At 39.2% G+C, this 21486-nt stretch overlaps 1 pseudogene; it reads right to left on the reverse strand.

Annotated features, from left to right (window-relative positions):
- The window catches only part of LOC110192351 (nucleoside diphosphate kinase, mitochondrial-like), a 30537-nt pseudogene extending 19364 nt beyond the window's left edge, over nt 1-11173 (reverse strand).
- Between the last annotated feature and the right edge of the window lie 10313 nt (nt 11174-21486).

Consider the following 21486-nt stretch of genomic DNA (forward strand, 5'->3'; position numbering starts at 1 on the left):
AGAGGCTAGACCAGAGCTCAGATTTCCTGGCTTCTAGTTCAGGACTCTTTTAATGACAATGTCACTGTCCCAGTTGCTGCTCAATTCTTTGCATTATAATAGATGCTTAATAAAAATGTGTTGACTGAAATTGTCCAGCAGGTTTGAAATATACTGGCGTCAGCTATGTTTTCATCTTTGGCTTTATTTAGGGACCACAATAATCAATCCACGTAGGGGGGAAAATGGTTGAAGGTGGACTACCCAGGAAGAAGAACCAGATCGAATCTGATTGCAATCTTAAAATTGCCACTGGAATGGATGGTGTTTGCATCCGTTGCAGTTCCTGTTACGATTATCATCAGAAGATTACATTCATAACGGTTCATTCATTTTCCACTCTTGTCACCACTGTCTGGATGAGAATTGGAATTTTTAATCCCCTGTGCTTTACATGAATGTATATTGAATTGTTTTGACAGCTTGAAGATTTTGTTGTAGATTCTTGATGGCTTTCTGTGTCAGGATCAATTTGCAACCTTGTTTTTTCAGTTGATTAGGTCCTATCCAATTTTCCTGAGCTGTGGGTGGTGTCAGAGAAACAGGTTTCTTGTGTCTTTGTGTGGAGAGGACTGTCCTCCACGTGTAATGTGGGGGTGTTGTGTGGCTTGAAGGGAGGCAGAATAAATATTTCTAGCCTGTTATCCTCCTCACCCCCCAAAAGGAGACTTTAATTTCTACCAGAAGGAGAAGCAAAAGGATGGGACCCATCTTGGCCACTCTGCTCTCCTCTGAGGAGTACCAGGTTACACTTATTTCTGTCTGCTCCCTTAAATATTATTAGGCTAGAGAATATGATTTCCAAGTTCAAGGTAACTTCTGACTGCTGTTTCATTAATTGAGGGAAGCAGGATCCCAAGCTTTATATCCAAGGCTTGATTCCTTTTCCACCAAATATCAGTTCCAACAGTAACAAACACAGCAGATAGCCAAGATACCTATTTATCCAAGTCAAAGCAAAACAGAATTCAAAGAAAATATACGTAAGAGAATATGTATCAGATAATATAGAGTGAAGGAGCTCTTCTATTGGGAGCAAAGTAACAGCTCAAACAAGAAAATCTCAGATCTCACCCAAGGGAGAGTTCCCTGAAATCTCTAGTACAGCAGGCTGGGGATAGGGACATAATGGAGACTGACAGCTTATCTCAAGTCAGCTTCTTTCCAGCGTATTTTTCTTTAGCATGGAGGTGGCATCTTCTATTTTCTTTCTTAAATCTGGAAGCTGGAAGCCCCTAAAGTCCAAAGTGATTCACAGCTTGAAGACAAATAAACAGTCTGAAGCTGTCTCCCTCTCTCTCCAATTCTACCATACCCTGATTCATGCAGGTTAGGGCTATTGATCTCCACCAATAAGGAGAGAGTTCTATACCAATTGGGCTTTGGGATTGGGATTATATTCTCAAAAGAAGTGAGGGTTGAAGGTTAACTCCATACAAGAACATTAGCTAAAGCTAGGTAGAATCTGTCATGTGAGAGCTCCTTTCTAAAGTGGATGCTAAGATATGCATAAGATGATCGCATTTCCCAAAATTATATGTTAGTGTGCATACTATCTCCACTAATGAGTATTTCAACCTCTCTATTGCTCAGTAGTGAAGTCTTAGGGAAGGAATTTTCTGAAGCTCTTCCATGATAAAAAGAGATAGGAAGTGTCAGATACAAGATTTGAACTTCTAGGGTCCAAATCCAACGCTGTTAGGTACTGCATTCTGTCCATCATAATTAGAACTTACAAATCCCTGATTATTCAGCTAAACAGCTAAACCTTCCATCAGTATAACACAGGGAATAAAATGTTAACTCTAACTACAGTAGCATCTATGTTCAATCAGAGAAAACAGAGATTGCTGTGTTTTAGAAGCCTAGGCTGTTCCCTGTTGTTGTGGGCAATGCTGTAAAAGAAGGAATGTTTATGCTCTTTTTATTCATTTCCATAGTGTTCTAATCGTAGGGAACACAGAGTACTTTATCCACTAGGTTGTCATTAGAGCAAGTGAAATGTATTTTTTTTAAAGCCATGAGACAATACTTCATATTTGTATGGTGCCCTAAGGTTTCAAAGCTCTTCTTTTGCAACAACTCACTGAAAAAGCTTGTGTAAGAACCATTTTACAGATGGAGAAATAGGTTTAAAGAGGTTAAGTATTTTGTTCCGTGTCATACAGCTAGTTAGTGGCAAGGTCAGGACTTGAGGTTGCATCTTCTCACTCTGAGACCTGGGTCCTTTCCACTAAAACCGTACCCTCTTTTATCCCCACTCAATAGCAATCATTAGTACCAATTGATTCATTAGCACTAATAGAAATAAACAGATAAAGACAAATAGCAGCTAGCATTTACATAACAGTTTTAAGTTGCAAGTCACTTTACAAATATGATTTCACTTGGTCCTTATAACAACCCTACAAGATAGTTTTATTATTATCCCCATTTTATATTTCAGGAAACTGAGGCAGACAGAGTTTAAGAGATTTGTCCAGGGTCACACAGTTAGTAATGTAGAGGGTGAAGAATATGCCTTATCCTTCTTTACTTTCTCTATAAAACTAGAATAGTGTCATTTAAAAAGTAAATACTTAACAAATATTTGTTGATTGACTAGTTGGTTGATTTGGAGATGTGATTTTCCAGAAAGTACTTTCAATCCTATAGTGGAAAAAGTACTAGGCTTAGAATAAGGAAGACAAGGGTTTCAGTCCCAACTCTGACACTTGTGTGACCCCACAGCAGTTTGCTGATCCTCTAACTGCTTTAATGAACTTCCTGTGATTTAATTCTGTGTGACTTAAGGCAAATGACTTAGCTTCTTTAGGCTTGTGCCCTACTTAATAAATAGAATTTTGGACTAGATGTCCTCTCAAATGTCTTCAAGCTCTATGTCTGTGATCTTGTATTCTACTAAACTGTAACATATGAATTGGTGAAAGGAGTTCTCATAATGAGAGTTCTCCCTCATTACTGACAAAATCAGACACTGTGTATTTACATTTCATCTTACCCAGTCATACTATGTCCATGTATTTCTAGATGAAAGGGACCTTGCAAGTCATAGCACCATCTATTTAGAGCTGGAAAGGACCTCAGAAACCGTATAGTTTAATCCCTCTCATTATACAAATGAGGAAACTGATTCCCAGAGAGGTTATGACTTTCCCAAAGTCACATAGATATTAAATATCATAGTTAGGATTTGAACCCAGGACCTCTGATTCCAATTAATTAGAATGATCGCATTTGTATTATAGCTGTTGGAAAGGAATCTTGAGGGAGTTCTACATGGCACCTCCAATTTATTCCCCATATAAGCTGACCATGATATTTCCACTAGGCTTTGGGCAAGAAAGGCTTCATAAAAAGTGTATTTTCCACTTGTCGAGACTTTCAGATGTTTTACTTCTCAACTGAAGTACAAAACAGAAAGCACTACCGAGAGGTCAGGCTAGGACCTCTCTCTAGCAGGAAAACAAAAAACAAAAACAAAATCAGGCAATTGTTTCCTCACCCAAGAAAACATTACCCAATGAAAAGTGTGATATTTGATGCCTGACTATGACAGCAGCCTTCTATTTGTGGCCTATTTAACATAAAAGAAACTAGAACTCAAAAGGTTACTCAGTCACATTGCCAACTGTTAAGAAGTTGAGACTTGTTCAAAGCTAAAGACGCATCAACATTTTGATGTCTTTTCCTTCTGAGGTGACATGAAAATATGAAACAATCTGCCCTCAGAAAATTTTCTGTGATTATCTCTATTATTTCCAACAGAAGATGATTCCAGGTTCCTTATGAATTAATATACACCCACATACACACATATGTACATACATGTACATATGTGTATACATGCACATATATACATGTGTATATATATGTTATACGTATATCATAGATATGTACATGTATACCAGTGAGGTGGCACAGTGGATAGAACTCTGGTCCTGGAGTCAGGAGGACCTGAGTTCAAATCTGGCTTCAGATGCTTACTAGCTATGTGACCTTGGGCAAATCACTTAATCCTCTTTGCCTCAGTTTCTTATGTGTAAAATGATCTGGAGAAGGAAATGGCAAACTACTCCAGTATCTCTGCCAAGAAAACCCCAAATGGGGTCACAGAGAGTTGGACACAACTGAAATGACTTAACAACAACAAATAGATAGATAGATAGATAGATAGATAGATAGATAGATAGATAGAAACAAACACATTTTTGTATATGGATATACACATATAATATATATGCAAAAATATTTCTATTTATCTATTTATTTTGGTTAAGCTTAATATTGCCCATGGAATAAATAGAAGATTTAAAAATATCTATTTCACCACAACGACTAAAGGCAAATTGATTCCAACTTAGGCCTACTTTCTTTATTGATGGCACAAATTGAGCTCTCTGGAATTGGATTTCCTGTCAATGGGGAATATACTTCCAACAGTGCTTTGTTTCATTTTTTGAAAAGCTGGGTTTTGCCCAGGCTGAAAATGCAGGAGCTTTTCCCCAGCCTTGCCTCACTAGCATTGTCATGGAAGCTCTGACTCACCCCATGTCCAACCTGGGACAGTTAGCGCCTCCTTTGGGGCCAGTGTACCCTCTTCTCCTAGAGGGTGCACTTGATACAGCCATGTACTCTGCTTAGCCCACTACAACTTTAAATTCCCAGTCTCAAGAGATTCCTCCAAGCTTCAGCCTTCCTGGTAGCTGGGATTACAGGCATGCACCACCATACTTTGCTGAATAATTTTGATCAAAAGTTTACTCTGTTACCTCATCCTGACACCATGATAAAATTGCATTTTTTAATGAATTGAAGAATGTCAAAATCTTGTGAAGTTAATGCCAAATCATATATAATCCATGATACTCACAAAATAGGATAAAATGCATATTAAAAGTTTTCTTACAGATGTAAAAAATTGCAGAGTTTATCAGATAGGTCAGTAAAATAAATTATTTTACTTTAAATCAATTTCCACATTAGTGAAAGTAGTAGAGGCAAGATTTGAATGCAGGTTCTTTGACTCTAAACTCAATATACTTTTCCTCTGTACCGTATTGCCTCAGACCACCTAAAACTCTCCTCTATGACCTATCCAACAAATCATCATACAAGCTTTGATTGAAGAATTTTCTTAAGGTAACCCATTCTATCTTAGTCTGGTTTTAATCATTTGGAAGTTGTTGGGGGTTTTCTTTTCCCTTACATAGAGCTGAAATGTATTTTTTTCTAATTCAAGCTTTGTCTTTTTTTTTTTTGCTTGTCCCTACTGACCCAGGCTGAGTTAGTCTTCTAGGCATCTAAGATCTCCAAAGAAGTGAGATTTTCAACTGTCTGGGTGCCAGGTCTCTTTTGGATATAGGTGCTACTCTAAAAGGCCTAATATCTCTTACATTCATTGTATTATTCTGCCTTGGTACCAGCTTTCTGTGCACCAATGGAGAAAATTTATGAGATGGCCAGACAACTTTAGGCATATTTTCCATACCATGGAAATATTAATAATAATGGAAATAACAATCATTCAGATTTATATAGCACCCCTGTGAACTAGAGGTAGGAGAGAGCAGAGAAAAGGGAAGAATGAAGAAAATTGAATGTAATTAGAATCACCTCCTTCCCTCAATTAGCAGAGAGGGAAATGGAATCTCAAAGAAATGAAGCAAGTTGATCAAAGTCATAGCCAAAGACATCTTGACTGACCTCCAGATCTAAATCAGTGGCCTTTCACTGATTGGGTGTATTTGTTGATAAGCCTGAAGGATATTTCAAATCTGAACTGTAATTAGAACAAACAACTAGGGAGTTTCGCTCTGGGTGCAAAATTCAAAGACTGCCAACTACTTCAACTCCTTTACTATTGGAAATGACCAAGTTTAGCACCTAGTTATCAATTAGTCAAAACAGTAAGCAACCAGATGGCATACTTCCTTTCTCACAGCAATCTTGTGAGACTGATAATGTGACTGTCATTATCCTCATTTTAAAGATGAGGAAACTAAGACTCAGGGAGGTTAAGTGATTTGTCCATACTCAAGCAACCACTAAAGGCAGGATGTGTAGGGCAAAGACCAGTGGACCAAGACCAAGAAAGACCCCAAAGACCATGATCTTATGGTTACGTAGAGTAAGACAAGATAATCTCATAGATGTAAAGCCATAAGGGAGCTCAGAGGCTGTCTAGTCCAACCTTTCATTATACAGATGAAGAAAAATGGCACCATGTGGTAGAAAGAATACTGGATTGAGAATCAGATAACCTGGGTTTCAGTCGCAGCTCTTCCATTTTCTACCTTATGTGAACGTAAGCAAGTCACTTCTCTTCTTGGCCTCAGTTACTTTATCTGTGAAAAGAGGGCCCTGACTGAATTGCTCTTTAAGGTGTCTTCCAACTCTAAACCTCAGATCTTACAAACCTGTGACTAGATGACATTTAAGGTGATTTCCAGCTTGAGCTAGTCTTATGATCCAATGAGAGTAAGGCATATGGATGTCATCGAAAGATTGTTCGAGTTGCAGTCAGGAAACCCAGGTTTAAATCTCAGATCTACAGCAGGTAGGTCACTTAGCCACTCTGAGTCTCAGCTTCTTTATTCATAAAATGAAATTATAGTTCTTACACCTACCTACCTTGGTCACCCTTAAGTGTTATGTAAATGAGTGGTTAATATGGCCCTAGACAAAAAAGGAAGGAGGTACTGAAATATAACTTGAAGCAGAGGATGGATAACCACTTGTCCAGTCTGTCGCAGTGAGGATTCCTTTTCTGGATGGTTTTGATCCTATGGTTGCTAAGGACCCTTTCAACTCTCACATTCTGTGATTCTGTGAGATACAAATATTCGTTAGAACCAAAAAAAAAAATAATCCAAGTTATTCAACTCCATCAAGAGCTTTTGTTAGAAGGCTATAAAACTTTCCTCCTCATTGCTTTATCACCCCATAAAATATATACTGAAAGTATGTATTCTGATTTATGATTATGCACAAATTTAGGAATCAACGTAAGACATGTGTAGATTTTATGATATGGGACATGCTAAAAGAGGAACAAATAACCATAGGCACTTCAGCACAATCATTCATTATGTAGAATTGTCGACTCTTTTAAAGAATTATTTATTTATTTTTAGTTTTCAACATTCATTTTTATCAGATTTTGAGTTCTAAATTTTTCCCCTCCCTTCCCTACCCTCTCCCCAAGATGGCATGCAATCTGATATAGATTTTACATGTACAATCATATTAAATATATTTCCACATTAGTCATGTTGTAAAGAAGATTCAGAACTAAAGGGAAAAACCAGAAGAAAGAAAAAGCGAGAGAGAGAGAGAGAGAGAGAGAGAGAGAGAATAGTATGCCTCGATCTGCATTTGGACTCCATCGCTCTTTTTCTGGATGTGACCCAATTGAGTCTTTTGGAATTATCTTAGATCATTGCATTGCTGAGAAGAGCTAAATCTATCAAAATTGGTCATCACCCAATATTGCTGTTACTGTGTACAATGTTCTGGTTCTGCTCACTTCACTTGGCATCAGTTCATGTAAGTCTTTCTAGCTTTTTCTGAAATCTGCCTGCTTATCATTTCTTATGGAATAATAATATTCCAATTCATATACCACAACTTGTTCAGCCATTCTCTAATTGATGGGCATCCCCTCAATGTCTAATTCTTGGCTGCCACAAAAAGAGCTGCTATAAATATTTTTGTACATGTGGGTCCTTTTCTCATTTTATGATCTCTTTGGGATACAGATCTAGAAGTGGTATTGTTGGGTCAAAGGGAATGCACAGTTTTATAACTCTTTGGGCATAGTTCCCAATTGCTCTCCAGAATGGTTGGATCAGTTCAGAACTCCACCAATAATGCATTAGTGTTCTAATTTTCCCACATCTTCTCCAACACTTATCATTTTCCTGTTTTATCATGTTAGCCAATCTGATAGGTGTGATGTAATACCTCAGAGTTGTTTTGATTTGCATTTCTCTAATCAATAATAATTTAGAGAATTTTTTCATATGACTATAGATAGCTTTAATTTCTGCATCTGGAAACTGCTTGTTCATGTCCTTTGACCATTTATCAATTGGGCAATGACTTGTTGACTCTTAAAGCTAGCATAGACCTTTAAGATTATTCAATGCAACCTTCTCAGATGAGGACACTGAGTCCCAGAGAAGGGAAATCTGGATCTTTTAACTTCACATCCAGGACTTTCCCCCACTATACCTTGTTGCTTCACTGAGGCTTGTGGAAAATTAGGACTGAGAACTGTTGAGAAGGAAGAGTTGAGTTTATAGAAGTAGAATCCAAGTACTTTTTAAAGTATGGGACTCCTCATTTTAAGGGAGAAATGGAGTAATTGGAAAGAGTATATTGTAGGAGGTGTCTAACAATAGTGGGATCTATCCAAGGGTATGCTGGTAAATGTTTAACAATCAACTCTAGGAAAAAATGTACATTTGACATACTTTTAAGTTTAATACACATTGTTAACATGTTCTCCATCACTTTACCTCTAGGCAATTAAAAAAAAACCCATGTATCAAGCCCTAACATGCAACATTTGTCAATTTCCCATGTGTAACACTTCAAATTTAACAATTACCTCTTGGAGCTGGTTCTAGCTGGTTCTGACACAGGCCTGGGTCCTTCTCAAAAATAGAGGGACAAATTGCTTCCTTTTGCAGTGGAAACTGAGCCCTAGCTGAGCAATAGCCTTCTCTTGTGCTGTAATAATCCTTCAGTCCAGTCATAGTCTTAGAAAGTCTGAGGAAGAGGGAAGGAGCAACCTGATCCCCTTCTCTCTTAAAGATTTACTACAAAGGGAAGAATGAAAATCAGTGAGGTTCCCAACAGTTAACAAAACATCAGAACCAACCCCAGTTCAATAAAGAGTAAAGAAAATGACTAAAAAGTTGAAAAATAGCATCTGTGAGTGATGGTGAAAGCTTAAAATGATGTAGCCTGGGGAAAGGAAGCTTGAAGATATACTTAATAAAAGTTTATGAAGGATTGTCATAAAATGTGTTGAGATTCATTATTTCCTCTCTCCAAAAGGTCAGACTTCAAGGAAATGGGTTTACATTACAACAGGATGGATATTATATGTTTAGCCATCTTAACATGATATATGATATTTAATGAATTACTTGTTCTGTAGGTGTTGCTAGTTATAATCAATGTAGTTGATGGAGATTACCTCCCTAGAGACAGCTGATATAAGGCTAAGCTATCTATGATACTGATGACACTTTATTATGTGAACCTAATTCTTTATTATTTTTTCTTCTGCCTCAAACTTACCCAAAACCTCAACTTACCATCCAAACCTACAAATTAAAGAAATGGGAAGGGCTTTAAAGAAAAAAAAAGCCCAAACTCCTTATTTTATAGATCATTGTCATCATTAAAGTTGATGAAATTGAAGCCCAGCTAATCATAGAATCACAGAATCTCAGAATTGAAATGTCTAGTTCAAATGCTTGAAGACTGAGGGATGAGATGATGAGAAACTCATTACCTTCCAAGTCAGCCTATTTCATTTTTGGACAAGCTGTTTATTAGGAAGTTCCCCCTTCTATCCAGTTTAAATCTGTTTCTTTGCTGTTTTTGTCCATTACTCTTAGTTTTGCCTTCAAAGTCTAATCTCTCTTCCAGATGACAGCTTGAAGGCAGCTGTCACGTTCCTCACTAAGACTTCTTTTTTCCCTGCTAAACATATGGATTTCTTCCAACCAATTCTTATCTAGCATAATTTCTAGTCACTTCATCCTGGTCCTATGGACACATTCCAACTTGTCAATAGCCTTTATTTGCCTAACGTCACAAAGCCAGGTAATATTTTAGGCCTTAGCCTTTGTGCATATACGCAAAGACCCCTGAGTTAGAGTCTTTTTTTTAATGACAGATTTAAGAGCCAGAAGATGGACTAAATACCAAAGATCCTTTTAAAACATAGGGTCCTATGTTTCAATGACTATAAAAAATTAGCTGTAAGCTCTTTAAATCTGCCTATATCCAATCTCTGCTTAAGGCAGCATGGAGTTCTCTGCTTGGTGAAGGACACACTTGGGGTAAAATGTCCTTGGAAATAAACTAACAAAAGAACATACTGTTGGTCCAATTTTAGCACACTGATTTGATGCCTCCAGGTAGTATGGTGGGATATGTCACCAAGCAGATGGGTTGATGGATGTTTCCATCTGCACACTTCTAATTGATCTAATCATGCCTTGTTTGGGGTCTCCCTCCCCCAGCTTTCCTCTGCCATCATTTGAGATCTATACCAGTATTTGGTTTCATCATTGGTAGTTAATATTTGGCTGTCCAACAGGGACATAGCACATTCCATCCAATCCTCTGCTTTGGGTCTGCTTTACATCTTGGGAGAGCAAGAGGTAGGGATGGAGAGGTGGGCAGGGTCTCCCTGGAACCCTTTGCATCTTTGCCAAGTCCTGACAGAGTTGGTAAATCAGTAGTTGCTCTCTACCAGCTGCAGTCAAGGCAGGGGGTTGCTCTTAATACTGACACCATCCCTGTATGGATTTAACAGGAACTTAGTCAATTAAAAAAAAAATAAAAGATCTTCCTCGGGCTTAACCTCGAGAAAAAGGACTAGAATTCTTACTCTATTAAGCATTCAGAGAAAATATCTTGTATTGGCCATGGGTAAAATCTTTTTCAACTATTTCAGCTCAGTTAAATCTTTTACTTTTTTCCCCTCCTTTCTTTTCTTTCCTTCCCCCAAAACCCATATTGCAGGCTAGTCTGCACTGAGAGTTGGGATGCCTGAAATCCAGTTCTTCTAACTCCAGATCAAGATTCTACTGCCCCATTCTACCTCTCACTCTAATATTCTATGACCCTCATAATGGAAAGAATGCTAGATTTGGACTCAAAGGATCTAGGTACAAATCCTGCCTCTGCTGTTTCAATTTAATTACATTCAACCAAAAAGTGTTAAGTCTTTACTCTGTGCAAGCCATTGTCTTTGGTACAAGCAATACATGAACAAAAAAAGACATGCTCCATGGCCTCAAGGAAATTACATTCTTCTTGGACTGATACAACACTTACATCCTGAATACTCTCTTAAGTTCCTTATTACTATCGAGGGTATCACCATCGTCTGTCACCCAGGTTCAAAACCTGGATGTCACCCTCAACTCCTCCCTCTCTCTCACCCTGCCTTCCATCCCATATATAATCTATTGCCAAGCCCTTTCAATTCTACCTTAGCAACATTTTTGGTGTATGCCCCCTTCTTTCCTCTGACACTGCAAACAGCCTTGTGCAGGTTCTCATTGCCTCACACCTGGACAATTGCAGTAGACTGCTGGTTAGTTTGTCTCAAGTTTCTCCCTACTCTATTCCATCTTCCACTCATTGGTCAAATGGATCTTCCCAAAGAATGTGTATGATCATGTCAGATCTCCATTGAATAACTTGAAGTGTCTTCCTGTTATCATCAGAGTCAAATAAACAATTCTCTGTGTGTCTTTTAGAGTCATAACCTGGCCCTTTTGTACATTTCCAGTATTCTTATAACCTTACCCTTAAATTCTTATTTGCCTTCATGTGCTTAGCGGTATGGTAATCCTGGCTTTTTTGCTGTTCCTGGAACAAGGTACTCCATCTCCCAACTGTGCACTTTCACTGGCTTTCCTCCATGTCTGGGATTCTCTCCCTTCTCAACTCCTCCTCCTGGCTTCCTTTAAATCTTGGCTAAAATCCTGCCTTCTGCAAGAAGCCTTTCTTGATTCACCTCAATGAGAGTTCCTTTCCTCTGAGATTGTCTCCAACTTATTTTGTCTGTGTCTTGTTTTATGCAATTGTTTGTATATGGTCTGCCCCATTAGATGGTGAGCTTCTTGAGAGCAGGAGCTGTCATTTGCCTTTCTTTATATCCATCTGTGGTGCTTAGACAGCCTTTGGCACATACCAGGTGTTTAATGAAGGCTTGTAGACCTGATGATTTGGATATGGGAGCTCATCAATGTGGGCACTTGCTTCAGTGATATAGTCCACAACCTATTTATATCTGCCTATCCTAGGCAACTCTTGTTCCATACCTCTCGTTACTCTGCCACCCAAAATGCCAGGGATCTTTCTCAAATTTTCTTGACATTATGTGAAAATTAATCATTCTTGACATGTTATTGGCCCATCTTTCTCTCTAGTAAACCATTCTCTTGGTGCTGTTTCTTCTGTAGAATTCCTCATTGGTAATGTGATATAGCCTGCCTATCAATGGGGCATAATACCCTCCCCACAAAAATGTCCTGTACACAATTGCCATTGCAGGAGTCAACTTCTAGTCTAGATTCATGCTGGATTTTGTAGATATAGATGTATCCTCAATGCCTAGCACAGTGCTAGGCACATAGTAGGTCCTCAATAAATGCTTGTCAATTGATCGAGATGATAATTTTAAATCATGGGAGCTGATGAGACTTTGAAGTAAAATAATATAGAAAGAGAAAAGAATTGGGCCTAAGGATAGCCACACTTACTGAATAGCAGATGGACTGTCTTGTGTCACCTTGGGCCAGTCACTTTACTTCTCTACACCTCAGTTTCCTTAGCTGTAAAATGGGTAACTCATCTCTTAGGTCACTTTTAGCTCAAAATCCTATGATGTTATGAACTATAAGTAAAGATGAAAAGATATGAAAAAAATCAAGATCTACTAGAGAAATGACCACATTACTTGCTACCACTCTCCATCCTGAAGCTTATACCCATGGGAAGTAGTTTTCCTTCCCTTCTCTCAGTTTCAAAAGGGTAAATGCTGCTAAATGTCTCTTATGCCCATGGAAAAACTCTTCTAACAGCATAAACTCTCTGAGCAGCTTGACTTTTGGTAGTATGATAGCATTCTTCTAGAGCAAGGATAACATTTGAACTCTGCCTTTTCTCTCTTTAAATACACACATAATCTATATGTGCACATTAGTATATGCATACATGACTATATATCACTATACTTTACCGTGCGTGTGTGTGTGTGTGTATATGTATATATATATACACACACACAGAGTAACATATGTATATATATGTGTGTATATATTATATACACACACACACACACACATATATATATATATATATACACACACATACACATATATGTATGCGAAACTTTCATTTTTATTCCACAGACTTTTCCCAATATACCCCACCCCACCTTGCAATTATGTGAAAAACAAAAACACTTAAACAAAACAACAGACTCACTGACCTCATATGATGGTGAAAACCACATTCCATACCTGTAGCCTGCCACTTCTTTCCTGTGTTTCATCATTTGTCCTTTAGTTCTGAGAACAGTCCTTATAACCAGTTAGAGTTCATGTCCATTTTTGTATTAATTTTGTTTCTGTTTTTGTAATTATTATTTATATCATTGTCTTAGTTCTGCTTTCTTCATTTTCCTCAACACTCTGCTTTTTCAATATCATTTCTAAAACAATATAGAAAGTATCAGAGCCAGAGGGTGTAAAAACAATTTCCTTCTCCAGTGGAGTTTAAGCCTGGATTAAGGAGATATTGTGGAAGGATTTAGAAGAGGTTCTGTGATGAAACAGGCATGACACCCCATCTTGTGTGCTGGCTGATTTCAAGTGTACTCTTTTTTGCCGGGTCAAATGTACCCACGGGCCAACGCAGGGGAGATTTCTCTCCTTAAAGAGAAGACCTCAGGTCACGGGTTTTCCCCTCTGGCTCTTCCTGTCTAGCAATATCCATTTATCCCAGCTGATGTCCTATAGTCTGTAGCACAGGCACAGTTCAAATTTGCGTCTTCTTCTTCTTCAACAAATCCCATTGGAGAATGGGAGGAAATGTGTGAGGTACAATCTGAGGTCTATCACAAGTATCTTATCGTATTTCTCTCTTGCCTTCACAGGAGTTTAGAGCACAGGAGTTTAAGCTCCCTCAGCATAGTTACCCTTCCCTATTCACCCCTAGGCTCCCCGATCTCTAGAGTATCTTGACTGGCTACTGACTAGCCTGAAGAAGAATCCCACTTCTGCACTTGACACACATGGCAGGCATTATGGAAAGAGTGCTGACTTGGGTAGCAGAAGAGCTAGGTTCAATGCTGACCCCATTATTTTTCTGTCTGTGTGCCTGTCTGGCCTCTGGACCTCACATCACCCTATCTGCAAAATCAGGGTATTAATCATACCTCTGTCTCACTGGGTTGTTCTTAGGAAGTGAGGAGGGAAACAAACATCTATTAAGCACCTACTAGGTGTGAGGCACTGTGCTAAGCACTTTATAAGTTTTATCTCATTTGATCCTCACAGCTCTGGGAGGTAGGTCCTCCCATTCTTTTCATTTTATGGTTGGGGAAACTGTGGCAGATAGAGGTTAAGAGACTTGCCCAGGCAGTATAAACTCAGGTCTTCCTGAAACTCCAGGTCTAGTATTTCATCCTCCACATCACTCAGCTGCCTCTGTAAATTTTGATGTGTTTTGTTAAGCACTGTGCTGGGCACATAGTAACCACTTAATCTTTTCCCCCCATCTATTCATATATAGTTGTGAGTCTCAAGTTAAGCTCTTAACTTTGGGCTCTAGCTGTACTGCTGTTTAGCTTCTGTGAACTGATAGTCGGGACAATCACTCCTGTCCCTAGCTCAGATGCTCTCTACCTGACAGAAGAAGATGTGTTAATGGATTGATTGATTCATCGAGTTTGCCCCTGAAATACTGGTTTCTCTCTCTGTTCTACTGCCTGGCCCAGGGCTAGGAAGATTTCATGTTAGTCCACCCTGTTTACAGCAATTTTCTTGGCCTCTGTCCCTTGCTTTCCACTCCTTCCCTCCACAAACACTCTCAGAGTCTTCCAGAACTCTGTTCTTCAGCTGTCACCACTTGTTCAGTTTGGCTAAGTGCCTGCCACCCTCCAGCCTAGGTATCATCTCTCATTACTACATCCTAATTCAAGTATTCACAGTATCCATCTGCCGCTTGAAGGCAATGCACTGACTTGAATTAATCATTTAAAAACACTTACCATTCCATATTTTATCTTAAAAACAGATGTTATTATAACATGGGGTCATTCACCCTACGCAACCATTGTCATTAATAGGAAGACGAGAAGATAATAAGAGGGAACCAAAGTCATTAGGAAGGTTAGAGGAGGTAGTCCTGGCAGAACCACACAAAGGCAAGGAATTAGGAAATACACAGGAGTTGCCCTTGGGAGTCACCGAGCTCCCAAGTCTGTCTGACAGTAATTAGCCCTGGCTTTTTAAGGAGGTCGGAAGCTGGGAGTTTTGGTGTTACTTAAATTCACCACTATTGTTATTCCTAGGTAAAGTGCATTCAATGCAACAAGGGCAGGGGTGGGGAACCTGAGGCCTTGAGGCCACATGGGGCCTTCTAGTCCCTCAAGTGCAGCCCCTTGACTGAATCCAAACTTCACAGAACAAATCCCCTTAATGAAAGGATTTGTTCTGTGAAACTTGGATTCTGTGAAAAGGCCTGCCTGTGGACCTAGAAGGCCACAGGTTCCCCACCCCTGAACAAGGGTAAGGAGACAGTTGAGTTCAATTTAGGGTGGGTGTAATCTCCCACAGGAGTAAGCCTTGGGTGTCACTGTAGTGCTGGGTTCCTTTTCTTCCTTTTGCTTCTTTTTGGTCTTGCTGTGGGAGAAGAGGGCAAAAAGGTTATCCATTGAGCCTGTTCTTGTACATATGAGGTCCCAGAATACCTTGGAAAAAGTAGGCCTAGAGGAGCAATAATGAGGAGGCTGCCTAAGTCCCAGCTAATGCTGTTTGTTGGAGCTTTCCCATGAAGGCCACTCTCTAGTCCCAGCCTCATTGGTTATCTGACAGCTTCACTTAGTGGCACCATTGATGGTCTAAAATAGCTAATTTGCTTCCCTAATCACTTAAGTGATTCCTGGAGGGTAACTGGGGCATTAGAGAAAACAGAGCTGAATAATAATTACTCAAAAGAGCTTAGATGATTCAGGAATGACTCACCTTCCCTGAAACATAACAGGACAAAAATAAAATGGACTTGATCCAAAGACCTTAAAGAGAGGTGTCCTGGTCAAAGGGAAAGAGAACAGACTTGGAATTAGTCCCCCTGGGTGAGGGAATAGGGTCAGATAAAGAGCCCTGAAGTTGGAATCAGAGGAGCTGGGCTTGAATCTGGCCTTTACTAGTTGCTACCAGTATGACTTTAGCAAGGCCATTTCATTTTTGTAGGCCTGTTTCCTCAGCTTTGAAATGAAAGGGTTGGATTCGATTGAGCTCATAAGTTCCTTCTAGCTTCCACCTTCTATGATTCACCTTACTTGAACTGTTTATAGTTTTAGACGAGCTTTCAAATAGGACTATGATTCTTTGATGTAAAGAGACATTTGACTCAAAAGAAAATGGCTCATGTGGCCCAGTGGGGTTACATTGGGATGAAACAGCATATTGTAGTCCTAATGAAGCATGGAGACAGCCTAATTAACTGGGCTAGAAGAGCCATGGTGCCTTTACAGCCTTTACATTTGCCCACTTTGTTGAGGTAGCAAGGTTATAGTCAGTGCTGGACTCTTTCCTGGGTTATTGGGCATTTTCCCAGTGGTCTGTGGGGCAATATACTTACCTTTTTTTTTTTTTTGGCAAAAGGAGGGACCAGCCACCCATGGAAAATCTACTCAGTAGCCTAATATCATAAGATTTTTCTAAGCCTACTTAGTAGAAATCTTGGGATTTCTGAATAAGGAAGGAATAAGGAATAAGGGGTCATCTAGTATAATATGCATTCCGGCAGGGAGTCTCAGCATGAAATCCCTGAGTTAAAGGTGTTTAGTGGTGGGATATTCATTTCTTTCCAATCAACTGTTCATTTTTGAATCTTCAGTAATTAGAAACTTCTGTTGTTTTCCATATAGGAACTGGACCTGCAGTTTCATTGGTGGAGAAAAGTCCTAAATGAGGAAACTCCCTTGACCAATGTAGGTTGATACCTTCTCTGAAGGGCAAGTAGGTGGTGAAGTGGTTAGCATGCTGGGCCTGGGATGAGGAAGACTCCTCTTTGTGAATTCAAATCTGGCCTCAGACACTTACTAGCTGTGTGACCCTTGGCCAGTCACTTAACCCTGTTTGCCTCAGTTCCTCATTTGTAAAATGAGCTGGAGAGGGAAATAGCAAACCACTCCAGTATTTTTGCCAAGAAAACCCCAAATGGGGTCATGAAGAGTCAGATATGACTGAACAACAACAATAAACCTTCTCTGAAACATGGAATCTTAGAACATTGCCCAAAGCACTTAGAGCTTATGAGATTTGCTCAGAATCACACAGCCAGTGTGTGTCAAAGGTAAGACTTGAACCTGGGTCTTCCTGGCTCTGAGACTGGTCCTTTAACCACTATGTAATACTTCCTCTATATTTTCCTTCTGTAGTCTATATAATTTTGCCTCTGCAATTTGATAAGAGTTAGATTTTGATTTGATTGAGAGAAATTTCAGTGGAGGTTACTTAGTCCAATCTGCTATTTTACAAATGAGGAAACGGGGGCTTTGTGGGGTTATTTGGCTTGTCCAAAGTCAAGCAGGTAGTATGTGGCCCAGCTGAGATTGGAACCTGGGTCCTCAAATTCCAAAGTGCCTCCCAAACTCTTCCTATTGCTATGAGTTCTTTTCTCTAGGACCAAGAAGAAAAAGTTTAGTTCTTGTTTTTAAGACAGTCCTTCAAAATATTTGAAGATAGAAATCCTGTCTCTTTTAAGCCTTTTTCTCTCCTCCAAGCTGAGCAACACTTCTTCTAACTGATGCGTGTAGTAAAAATTAAATACCAAACATTTATCAAATGTATACAATATGCAATGCATGGTGTCCAATCTCCTAGTTATTCTGGTCACCCTCCTTGGGCTGTTCTTCTGTTTGCCAACATCCCTCCTAAAATGTGATGCTTATGACTGTACACAATTCTCCGGATGCAGTAGAGAAATAAATTAGTAGCCCATTACAATCCCTAATTAACTTGTATTGAAAAGTTTAAGAATACAATATTATTTGAACAAAGGATTCAGAACCAAGCAGTCTCCCATTGTCCAAATCCTAAAGACCTGTTGGGGAATGTCCCTTTTGTTTAGGCCCCTACTATACTTCCAAGCAACTGAATGCTTTATTATTTAGGAGAGCAGAGTCTGGTTATTCTACTACGGTGCAGCGACTCAGTTGACCTAATTGGAGTCCATCTGAGCATCTTGTCTAACAGTCTTCGTTCTTATGAAGTAGCGTTGATAACTTAGAGAAGCAAATGGGCATGGTACATCTGGGGAAAATATTCACAGCAGAAGCAGACAGGCTCCTAACTCCCCATCACCTCTCTCCCCTCCCAGTAAAGGAATGAAGAGATAAAGAGCTTTAAAGGAGTGGGATAAGTGAGCAGGAGAAAGGAGTCTTATCAGCTGTGTGGCTGTTCTTGCCTCAGGTGCTGTGGAAATTAAAGATGGTCACACCATTGGGAAGTGGCTCCATCAGCTAATGGTGCTGAAAAAGTACAGATGCTACTAAGCTTAGGGGCATTTCAGTGTTTCCATATGTGAAGTAGACAGATTGCTCAAAATACACTTGAGTGGGAAAAACACTGTATTGAGAAATTAGTTATAGCATTCCTGTACAAGCTCACAATTTGACTGACCTAGCTGCATCAGCCTAAGAATACAGGACACACCAGAGCAGAGCAGCAGGGCAGGGGTGGCTAAGGTGCACTGTCAGCGTGAAAGGTAGAAGCTTTGGGGAGGCAGGCTGTGTCACATCAATAGCCTTTCTTCTGACATTCTTACTAAAACTGTGTCTCCTGATTCCTACCCTCACTTGAAATTTCCTTTCTTAAAATCACCTCTCTTTTGATCCCACCTTTTTTTCTTCAGTCTCATCCCCTTAGATACTTGGGATTCCTCACTTAACCCATCCTCTTGGATCCCGTCATTACCCCCCCAGCCAGCCCTATGATTGCCCTAAACATGAGCATGTCAACTCGTGTAAGGACAACCAGAGCAACATTTGATGCCCTTCAATCTCCTTTCCTTATAGCTGCGATGAAGACAATGGTGTAATTGCTTGCTTTCTTGCTCTCATCCTCTCTCTCCACCCCAGCCCACCTAGGAACTCCAGCAACAATTGGAACAGACTGGAACAGACTCAGCTATAATTTGCAAGGCAGTTCACATGTAATGGAACAGTCAGGATGACATGAGATATGGCAGCTTCTACCATAAAAGGAAGACAATATTCCAAAAGGCAAAAGATTCAGGCTTACAACCAAAAATAATTTACTCTGCAAAGCTGTGCATAATCCTACAGAAACTGTGGGAACACAGAGTGTGTCAGACAAGCCACTATTTTTCATTCACTCCTGGTACCCCTCATATTCCCACGAGGCTTCAGTGCCTTGAAATTTCTGCCCCAGTCCCTAGACTTCAGACTTTGGCCTCTGACCCTTGTGTTGCTGTGTTTCTGATAAAGCTTAGCTCTTAACCTGGCCCAGGCTTTGCTTATACACATTCATATCCCAATCATAGTTCCTCTAAGAGAAAGCGTCATCTCATTTTCTATGATTCCCTTAATTATAAACACAGCTTTATAACTTTTCATAAATTCTATATAATTTGTCCTTTGTTCATTTTATTTTCTTATATTCTTGTCTCATCTCCAAAAATAAAACTTCTTGAGGACAGACACTCTGTCTTTACATTTTATCTCCTACATCAGCATCCTAGCACATTTATTTGCCCATGATATAATATTTATCAACTGAATAATTGTAATGACCCTTACATAGAAGAGTGGATTCATATAATTAAAGGAAATTGCCTTTCTGAAAGACCCTGGTCCCCACAATATTGAAATTTCATTTCAAATACACCGCTGACAATTCTTGTGGTCTCCTAAAGGTAGATTGTAATCAGCTTTTCTGCAGAAGGAAATGGCAAACCACTTCACTGTCTTTGCCAGGAAAACCCCAAACAGGATCACAAAGAGTCGAATGTGACTGAAAAATGACTGAACAACAACAGAATCAGCTTCTCAGCTTTTTGATGTGGTCTTTCACTGAGAGAAGAGTCTTAGTGAGAATAGATCTTACCCAGAGATGACACAGAGACAGATTGAAACAAAAAAACACCCTCTCAAATTAATAGAGTTTGGGGAGGGTTTTTTGTTTTGTTTTGTTTCTGAGGGGAATAAATAAGGTAGATTGTGAGCTAGTAATGAGGTGGTTAAACCTGCTTCTATACTTATCTAGAAGAGTGGCCCTCCCACTCATGAATGGATCATCTATTCTGGGGTTTTCTCTGTTAGAGTAATGGATGAAGTATACTGTTAATCCTCTCAGCACAAATTTATATTCCTTTATTCACTCATTCTTTCATTTACTAACTCATACAACACATACTTATCGAGCAGACGTGATACATTAGACTTGAGCTAGATGGTGGGGAATTAAAGCAGGAATATAACATAGGCCCTGCCCTCAGGAAGCCCGGAATCTATAAATAGAAAAAAAACCCCATAAAATTACAAAGCTTATAGGGATTGTAAAAATCAGCTCTCTAGCATACTATCCGCCTCCAGAGAAAGAATTGATATTGTTTGAACACAGACTAAAACATGCAATTTTTCACTTTTTCTTTCATCCTTTTTCTTTTATTCAAGTTTTCTTATACAAAATGACCAATGTGGAAATGTCTTACATGATTGCACATGTATAACCTGTATCTGATTGCTTACTATCTCAGGGAGGAGGGAGGGGAGAGGAGGGAGGGAGGGAAAGAGAGAATTTGGAAATCAAAACTTTAAAAGAAAACAAATGTTTAAAATTGTTTTAATATGCAGTTGGGGAGAATGTATACATATATATATATATATATATATATATACACATACATACACGCCTATATACACACACATGACACACATATATACATGTATCCACAAAAAATAACAATTAAAAAATCAGCTTTTCTGAGGGTTCTTAACTTGTCCTCCATGGACTCCCAAGGGGGGAGTGGATCGATTTCGAAGGGATCTGTGAACTTGAATTGGAAAAAAATATTACGTCTTTATTTTTCCTAACCTTTGGTTTTCTTTACAATCCCATGTATTTTATGCATTTAAAACCTTATTCTGAAATGGGGGTCAAGAGGCTTCACTACACTTGCAAAAAGGAACAAAAAACAGATATGATATGAAAAAAGTGAAGAACTTTGATCTAGTTTAACCTTCCTATTTATGACTGAGAAAATAAGGTTCAGATTTGCCCAAGGTCAGAAAACTAGCTAGTGGTAAAGCTCGGGGCTATAATCTTAACTCTTTAGCCTGTAGCATTTTCCCCTCCAACACCCTGAAATTCAGTTCTTAGCTCCAACCTTCTCTCAAACACCACTTAACACATGTTATAGATAATCTGGGCA

The sequence above is a fragment of the Phascolarctos cinereus genome, unplaced genomic scaffold, assembly GCF_003287225.1.
Source record: "Phascolarctos cinereus isolate Bilbo 61053 unplaced genomic scaffold, phaCin_HiC Scaffold_3;HRSCAF=262, whole genome shotgun sequence".
NCBI lineage: Eukaryota > Metazoa > Chordata > Mammalia > Diprotodontia > Phascolarctidae > Phascolarctos > Phascolarctos cinereus.